At 37.9% G+C, this 8,443-nt stretch overlaps 1 non-coding gene across 1 annotated transcript; it reads left to right on the forward strand.

Moving 5' to 3' along the window:
• Window positions 1–7,718: 7,718 nt before the first annotated feature.
• On the forward strand, window positions 7,719–7,825 carry LOC125369701. The gene has a single exon (XR_007215377.1). It is a non-coding gene; the product is annotated as a small nucleolar RNA R71 (small nucleolar RNA).
• Window positions 7,826–8,443: the final 618 nt, after the last annotated feature.

Raw genomic sequence — 8,443 nt, forward strand, 5'->3', positions numbered from 1 at the left:
TTAGATTAATGAGCCTTGAACTTAAACCCAATTCTTTAAGCCTTGATGTGTCCTTAGCCCAAATATCTTGGATAAGCTCCTTGACTTGCAATTTGAATCGAATTAGGACTCATAGTTAAATTAGGATTCCTAGTTGAATTAAGATTCCTTTCGTTGCTTGAACTCCTAATATCATTAGAACTCCTTACAGGATTATGATTCCTAGTTGAGTCATGACTCCTTATTTTATTAGGATTCCTTGAGTTAGTAGGATATGCATCATCAAGACTCCCTGTTGGAGTAGGATCATTGTGCTAGTTTGGTTTGTATCAATCATTCTTTGAATGATCGTGGAGGAATCTTTTAGAGGAAAGAGGGAACATCGAGAATCGCAGGACGCCCAAATATTCTGATTTAGGATTTGCATCATTAAGATCTTCATCCTTCCTTTTTCCTCTAGGCACGAGGACTCCTGATGACATAAGGGTGGGCATAAGGAATCATGAGAACGCAATTAACAAGCTTGACCGGCATCATTGGGGTTTAGCATGGTGATCAAGCAGGAGAGATGTAAATCCAAGTGCATATGTGAGAAATCATGTTATTTTCAATTAATCCAACCGTAATACAAGCTGAAATTCGAGTGCTTTGATGTTGAAATGCATATAATGAAGTAATTTGGATAGCAGTGTTTTTTAGGTAGGCCCACACTAATTTACCCTTATTTTTATTAAGTTGGCTCAGAAAATTTAAGACTACGAGAGTTATTGCTCAATTAACTCCTCTCTTGTTCTTGATTTGACTTTAGTTTATTAATATTTATTTATTTATTTATATTTAGCTTCTAGCCTCTTCTTCCTATGGAATGAGGCTTTCGCACTATAAAACTGCAAGCAACCGAATAATTGAGGCTAATGAGCATATTATTTCAGTTTTCTACCATGCAGGAAATCAAGTTATGGGTTCTTTCAAGAGATTTATGGACTTATCAACACTCACGTGGGTGAACATAGACTTATTCCTTACGTCCTTCTTTTCTCTTATGTTCTTTCTCTATGCTTGTGTCTAAATCAATTTGATTTGATCCTTATGCTCGACCGTATGAAAGAGAATAAAGAACATGTGATTTCTTTCCTTATAGGATCTCAAATCCTACCTATATTCTCATTTTTTTTATTTCTTTTGTGTCTCTCTTTCTAATCTATCCAGCATGGTTGTTTTGTTTTATATAGGGAGCATAAACACGAGTGTTCAATGATTGTGCATGGAAGTGGAATTCATAGGCACTTAACTAATGCTTCAACAATTGCAAAGAAATTAAATTAGTTCATCATGTATTGATATCATTCTCCAAATGATCGTGGACGAATCTTTTAAAGGAAAGAGAGAACTCCGAGAATCGAGGCCCCTCCAAATATTTTGACTCAGGATCTTCACCATTAGGATGTCCATCATTTCTTCTTCCTCTAGGCACGTGGACTCCTGATGATGCAAAGTTGGGCGTAAGGAATCATGGGAACACAATTAATAAGCTTGACTAGTGGCATTATGGCTTAGCTTGATGATCAAGCAGGAGAGATGTAAATCCACATGGGTAAGGGAGAAATCATGTTGTTTTGGATTAATCCAAGCGTAACACAAGCCAGAATTCAAGCAGTTTGATGTTTGAAATGCATATAATGAAGTGATTTGGGTCGTAGTTTTATGTAGGCGCACTCAAATCTATCCTTATTTTTGTTAAGCTAACTTATAAAATTTAGGACTACGAGAGTTGTTGCCCAGTCAACTCCTCTATAGTTCTTCATTTTAGTTTATTAATCATTATTTATTTATTTATTCATATTTAGCTTCTAGTCTCTTATTCTTATTTCAGTTTTCTACCTTTCAGGAAATCAAGTTGTGTTCTTTCAAGAAATTTGTGGACTTATCAACACTTGTGCTAGTGAGCATAGACTTATTCTTCACGTCCTTCCTTTCTCTTGTGTTCTTATTGATGCTTGTGTTTAAATTAATTCGATTTGATCCTTACGCTTAGCTATATGGAAGAGAATAAAGAACTTGTGATTCCTTTCCTTATCAGATCTAAAATCTTACCTATATTCTCATTTTGTTTCTTTCTTTTGTGCCTCTCTTTCTAATCTCTATATAGTATGTTGGTTTGGTTTTCTATGGGGAGAATAAACACGAGTGTCGTGTGAATGCACGTGGAAGTAGAAATTATAGGCACCGATCCAATGCTTCAACGAATGCGAAAAAAGAAATTTATTGATCATGTATTGATATCATTCTTCGAAGGATCGTGGAGGAATCTTTTAGATGAAATAACAAACGCTAAGAACGAAGGCATGCCCAAATATTCTGACTCAGGATTTGCATCATTAGGATCTTCATCCTTCCTTGTTCCTCTAGGCACGAGGACTTGATGGGCTACTTATGCAACCTACACTTAAGGCAATGAACCTATCGATGCGGTCTAGCACTAGTGAGTATCAAGGTCGTATCCCTGCAGATCGGGTAAACCTAAAGTTACTACTGTTCGTTATGTTATTTAATCTGAAATAAGGTGTGAGAAGTCTAAATTAATTAACTAATGCTTATGAATGCAAATAAAGGAACAACAGCAACTGATAATCAAAAAAACAACCGTAACAAAGAAGCAAAACCAAAGGGGACCTAAGTGATGGAATTCTAAGGTTGATTTTATAAACTGCCAATCTTGCTACCCGTGCCTAAATTCTGAATCAAACTCCGCTCCTCTCTCGAGCACACTGAGTTCCTAAATCTGCACTAACCTAATGGAATCTCTTCCTATCAGATTATTACAGATTAGCATTAAGCGTGGTTTAGAACTATTAAGAGTTGTTAATTCTTAATCCGGCGAGTGAATTAACCTTATCTCTAAGTGTTAACTACCAGTTCTTACTATTTAATTTCCAGTTGTAAAAAGCATTTCTCAATGTCAAGAAACAACCCAAAAGACAATTAATTTAACGTCTGAAATTAATTGAATCAAATATTATTACTAAACAGTAAGAAAATTACAAAAATGGCAGATAAAAAAAATCCAATATTTAAACACAAACCATCAACAAAGATGAACCCTAATGTGTTCGACAATCCTAGCTACTCATAATGAAAGAAACAATTACAAAAGGAAATAAATAACAGAAAAGAAAATGAAACATATGACCGCTCTTCTATCGAATCGGAGTGGGAATGTCACAAGTGCCAATTCTGAAACCAGCCTCAAGTATGGATCTCGGATGTCTCAGTCAATCGTCTAGAAACTTCAATCTTTGCTTGAATCCTCCAAATCAATCCTTTGAACCGACGTTGGTCTCCCAAAATGTCAAGAACAAAGGTGCAGAGGTGAGGGGTCGCGCGCGTAAAGAAGTTCAGAAATCAGAAGCGGAACCCTGTCTCGTTTTGCGTGCGCCTATTTATAGACAGAACTGCCTTCGCCGTGCCATGGCCCGTGCCAAGGTCTATGCAAATATACTGACCCCCGTGTACCGCCTGATATGCATATATGCACGGCCCATGCCATGGTTGCGGCGGCTGCAGCAGTCGAAAAATATGCCGGCGTCTGCAGGAACCAACCTCCATAAAATGCAAAATTTCCGAAATTTTCCAAGGGAGGTCATGCAAAAGCCTCAAAACTGCGCGCCAACAAGGAATCGACTCCGATAAGCATCTAATATGCGTAAATCATCCAAATAGCTTGGTTTCTGCCCGTAAATCAATCAATCTCTATCGAGGAGTTTGAAAACCTGAAAAATTCATAAACATACCACAGTGCGATCAAACAGGAATAAATATGACTCAAATACACGAATAAATGGTTGATAAACAGTCAATAAACATGCATAGAATCATCTACATCAAACTACTCCACACTTGAGAGTTTGCTTGTCCTTAAGCATTCAACAACTCTCTCCTCAAACAGAAACCAAATGACTCAATCAAATACATTGCAGAAGGTTAGCTCAAAACAAGTCTCGAAACTCTGTGACGAATTTCCTTAAAACCCCCAAATCACTAAATCCTTGAGACAAAGAACAAAGTTAATAAAGCTGCCAAAATTAAAATGATAAACTATCTAAACTGAGAATTTGAGAACCATGCCTTACAAAATGTCACTCGAAACACACAAGTGTATATAGGTGAGAAGAATATTGCCAAGCTTACAGAAAAAAAGTGCTTACTATAGGCTTGCTTATAGATTCGATCTCCACTACTGTGAAATAGTCAATAAACATGATCAAAGGGTCTTAAGCCAGATTGTAATAGGGTTAATGGTAGGGTATAGAGAATATGGAAAGTAAACTGAAAGTTGCTAGAAAATTATGCAAGTAATGCAAGAATATAGCCAAGGATCAAACACTGTACCAAAATTAAACACTAAGTTGTTCTAATAATAAGATGATGCTCGAACTAAACCCTTATTCAAATTTTATATTTTTACTCCTGCAACAACAAAATGCAGGATGACGTAATACAATGCTCAATTAAAGTAGTAAAATAATATGTATCATTTGGATTGAAGGGAGCATCTATGAAAAATTTAGTAACTTAGTGAATATATGCAAATTGATCCAAAATGGAATGCAGCATAAACGTACATTATTTCTAGCAATAATGGTAGAAAGAATGGTGGAATGAATAGAAGTGGTAAAATGAGCGTCAGATGTAATTTATAATGAAAGAAAAAGGCTAAGGCTCAAAATGGGTTCACTAAGGGAAAAACCGGGTTAGGCTTTTGGCCAAATTGTGTAATACCTAAGTGCCCAAATCATCTCATGACTATCAACAATTCATGTAATCTTAAAAGTCATCACAAAGCAAGTTCTAGAAACAAAAATTCTACACAATGCTCACTAATCAAAAACAGAATGGAGCATAAAGCCTCACCATTGAGTGGGATAAAATTGCATGAATTCTCAAACCAAAGTTTAAACAATCAAACAATCTAATACGCATCAAGATGAACAGTGTTCTATATCCAAGATAAAGTAAAATGAAAGGATTAAGGAAAAATACCAATTTTACCTGGCTTGATTGAAACTAAGAGATTCGTTCATTGCCTTCTTCCCACAAAGATTCGATACAAGCAATAAGGGTCCATTAAAAAGAAAGAAGATCATTAACTACTCGATTAAAACAAAACTCAACATAAGGACAGTAATAATAAGCAGACTCAATCAATAAGGGAAATTAAAACAAGATAAAAACAACAAAGACAAAATTGGTACCTGCATAGATCTACGGTACCTACCACACACTTGTGTAAAACACTATCCTCAGTGTGAACAAGGTAGGCACTCCAAAATAAAAGGAATAAAATATGTAAAATGAAGCTAATTATAGGAGTCCATAAAAGAAATTGGAAAACTAAGAGAAAAACAAGACAACAAAAAGAGATAAAAACTAGAAAGTCTACTAGATACTTCCCTTGATGTGTACTTTAACACTTCAAAATATGTTAGTCCTCAAAATTACGTACGAGCATCAAGTAGGCTAACTCCTACAAAACTCAAGAATAAACACATCCCAAGTAACATCTAGTAAAAAGTTCAATAAGATAACATCTCCTCAAAATCAAACACACTACAAACAGACTGAAATATCTAACTAAAAAAAAAAAATAACTACATAAAATAAAAAGAAATGTCCAAAAATTCAAAAAGCAAAAATAGATTCGGGAATGCCTTCCGAAGGCGCTTCTTTTTGTTCGAGTCGTCTAGCTAGACTCTGCAGCAGCATTCCTACATTGCGGTCAAATTGATAAGGTAGGCTCAATGTAAGTTGGGGCTCGAGGCATATAAGCACAATGAGAAGGTCTGATGTGTGCGGTAGATGACCAAGGAGGTGCTCTCTATACTAATTTGGGATGTCCATTCATCCACTCCGAATTTCAGCTAAGTGACCTGTCAAAAACAAACTTGCAACTACCCTTCTCGGGTCTATCATAGCACAAAGTCTCATATCGATACAAGTTGTTTTTTTCAGATGAATAACACATACTAAAAGGGGAAGAAACATGTATAGCATCATCCATTTGTACATCTTATGGTTGTGTATTACATGCAGGATCAATTCCATCAATACTACAAATGGCATGAACATGGTTGGTGGAAGAACTATCAAATAAGGGTAAACTAAAAGTGACATAGTCATCCCCTATATTAAGTTCTAACTTCCCCTCAAATACGTCTATTTTAGCTCTAGCAGTGGCAAGGAAAGGTCTCCCTAAAATTAATGGTATACCATGCTCATTATCCATATCCAAAACCACAATGTCCACAGGAAATATGAACTTATCTACCTTAACTAGCACATTTTCCACAATTCCCCTAGGAAGCTTAACAAATCGGTCAGCCAATTGAATGCACATCCTAGTGGATTTTGCCTCCCCTAAACCTAGCTTATTGAACAAACTAGTGGGCATGACATTTATGTTGGCCCCCAAATCAGCTAATGCATCATCAACACATAAATTACCTAAAGTACAGGGAATAGTGAAACTCCCTGGATCGTGACGTTTCTCTGGCAACTTGCTCTGAAACACCGCTGAGCACTCCTCGTTAAGCTGAACATAGGCGACCTCCTCCAACTTCCTTTTTCTACTAAGTATGTCCTTTAAGAACTTAGCTTATTTCAGCATCTGCTCCAATGCATCAATAAAAGGCAAGTTAATATGCAGTTGTCTAAAAATATCTAAAAACTTACTGAACTGCTCTTTCGCCTCTGCTTGTTTAGCTCTAGCAGGATAAGGAATCTTAGGTTGATATTCCCTGACTGGAATTGATTTCACCTTTTGTCCCTTAGGTTCCGTAACCTTACTGCTCGCCTCAACCTGCACATCAATAGTGGAGTCATCAAAAACATGTTTAGAAGGAGCTGAAACTAACTTACCTGGATGCAAAGTGATGGCATTTACGTGCTCCCTTAGGTTAGACTCAATGGTGCTCGAGAGCGCTCCTTGCTGCCTCTCAGATAACATTTTAGAGATTTAGCCAATCTGGGTTTCCAAGTTCTGAATCGAGGCCTGCTGATTCCTAAGTGTACTATCAGTTTGCTGGAACCTCATCTCCGTATATGTCACAAACTTCATCATAAGCTCCTCTAAATTTGACTTCTTTTCTGGTAGAGGAGGAGCTTGTGTAGGCCTAGTTGACTGTTGCTGCGGCTGCTGATGAAGTCTCTGAAAACTAGGTGGACCCTGAGCGTTATTGTTCCTCCAACTAAAGTTAGGATGATTGTGCCACCTAGGGTTGTATGTATTGCTGTAAGGATCGTTCTGCTGCCTTGGGGCATTCCCCAAATAGTCAACCTACTCAACATCAGAAGACATAGCAGAATTAGATGGAAAAGTAGTAGAGAATGAAGTAAACATACCTCTCGTAGTACAGTTCGCACTATAATGCGGGCCCCTACAAAACTCACAGCCAACGTTCGCTGCATGAATCGACATCTGGAGTTAGTCAATCTTCTTGGCTAGAAGCTCCACCTGAGCTGCCAAGGCTGCTGTAGAGTCCACTTGGTTGACCACTCCCTGTCTTCCTGGTCGGCTCTTAGAGGATTACCACTAATAGTTGTTCATGGCCATTTCCTCTATCAATTTCTGATTCTGCTCGTGCGTCTTACTGTTTAGCGCCCCACCTGCTGCAGCATCCACCATCTGCCTCGTTGCAAGGTTCAACCCACTGTAGAAGGTCTGAACCTACATCCACACTGGCAATCCGTGATGTGGGCAGCATCTTAAAAGATCTTTAAACCTCTCCCATGCATTGTACATGCTTTCATCATCAAACTGCACAAAAGAAGATATGTCATTTCTAAGTTTAGTAGTTTTAGCGGGAGGAAAATACTTAGATAAAATTTTTTCAGCCAACGCCCTCCAGGTAGTAATCGTTTGCTGTGGAAGGGATTGCAACCATCTTTTAGCTCTGTCCCTCAAGGAAAATGGAAACAATCTCAGCCGAATGGCATCATCGGTTGTTCCATTTATCTAGAATGTGTCACAAATCTCCAAAAAATTAGAGATATGTGCATTGGGATCCTCGTTGGGCAATCCTCCTAACTGTACACTCTGCTGGATCATCTGGATCACGTTGGCTTTTATTTCAAAATTATTAGCTGCTATAGCAGGTCTGACTATACTAGTTTTCGTCCCATCCAAAGATGGTCGAGCAAACTCGTACGTCCTCTGATCGTCATCGGCCTGGGGGTTGAGGTTCTCTATCGCGTCAACTCCTTGAACCTGAACTGTAACTCCGTCCTCCTCCTCAACTGCCTGCAAACGTCGTCTCAATAATCTGAGAGAGCGCTCCGGGTCAGATAAGGGTGCTATGGGATCAGGGTTAGAGCTCCAGGTCATAAACTACCTGAAACGGAAAGCCAAACAACCACCACTCAACAAAAGTAATAAAATAAAATAAAATAATAAAAAAATAAAGAATGA

This window comes from Ricinus communis, chromosome 3, assembly GCF_019578655.1.
Source record: "Ricinus communis isolate WT05 ecotype wild-type chromosome 3, ASM1957865v1, whole genome shotgun sequence".
In the NCBI taxonomy this organism is placed as follows: Eukaryota; Viridiplantae; Streptophyta; class Magnoliopsida; order Malpighiales; family Euphorbiaceae; genus Ricinus; species Ricinus communis.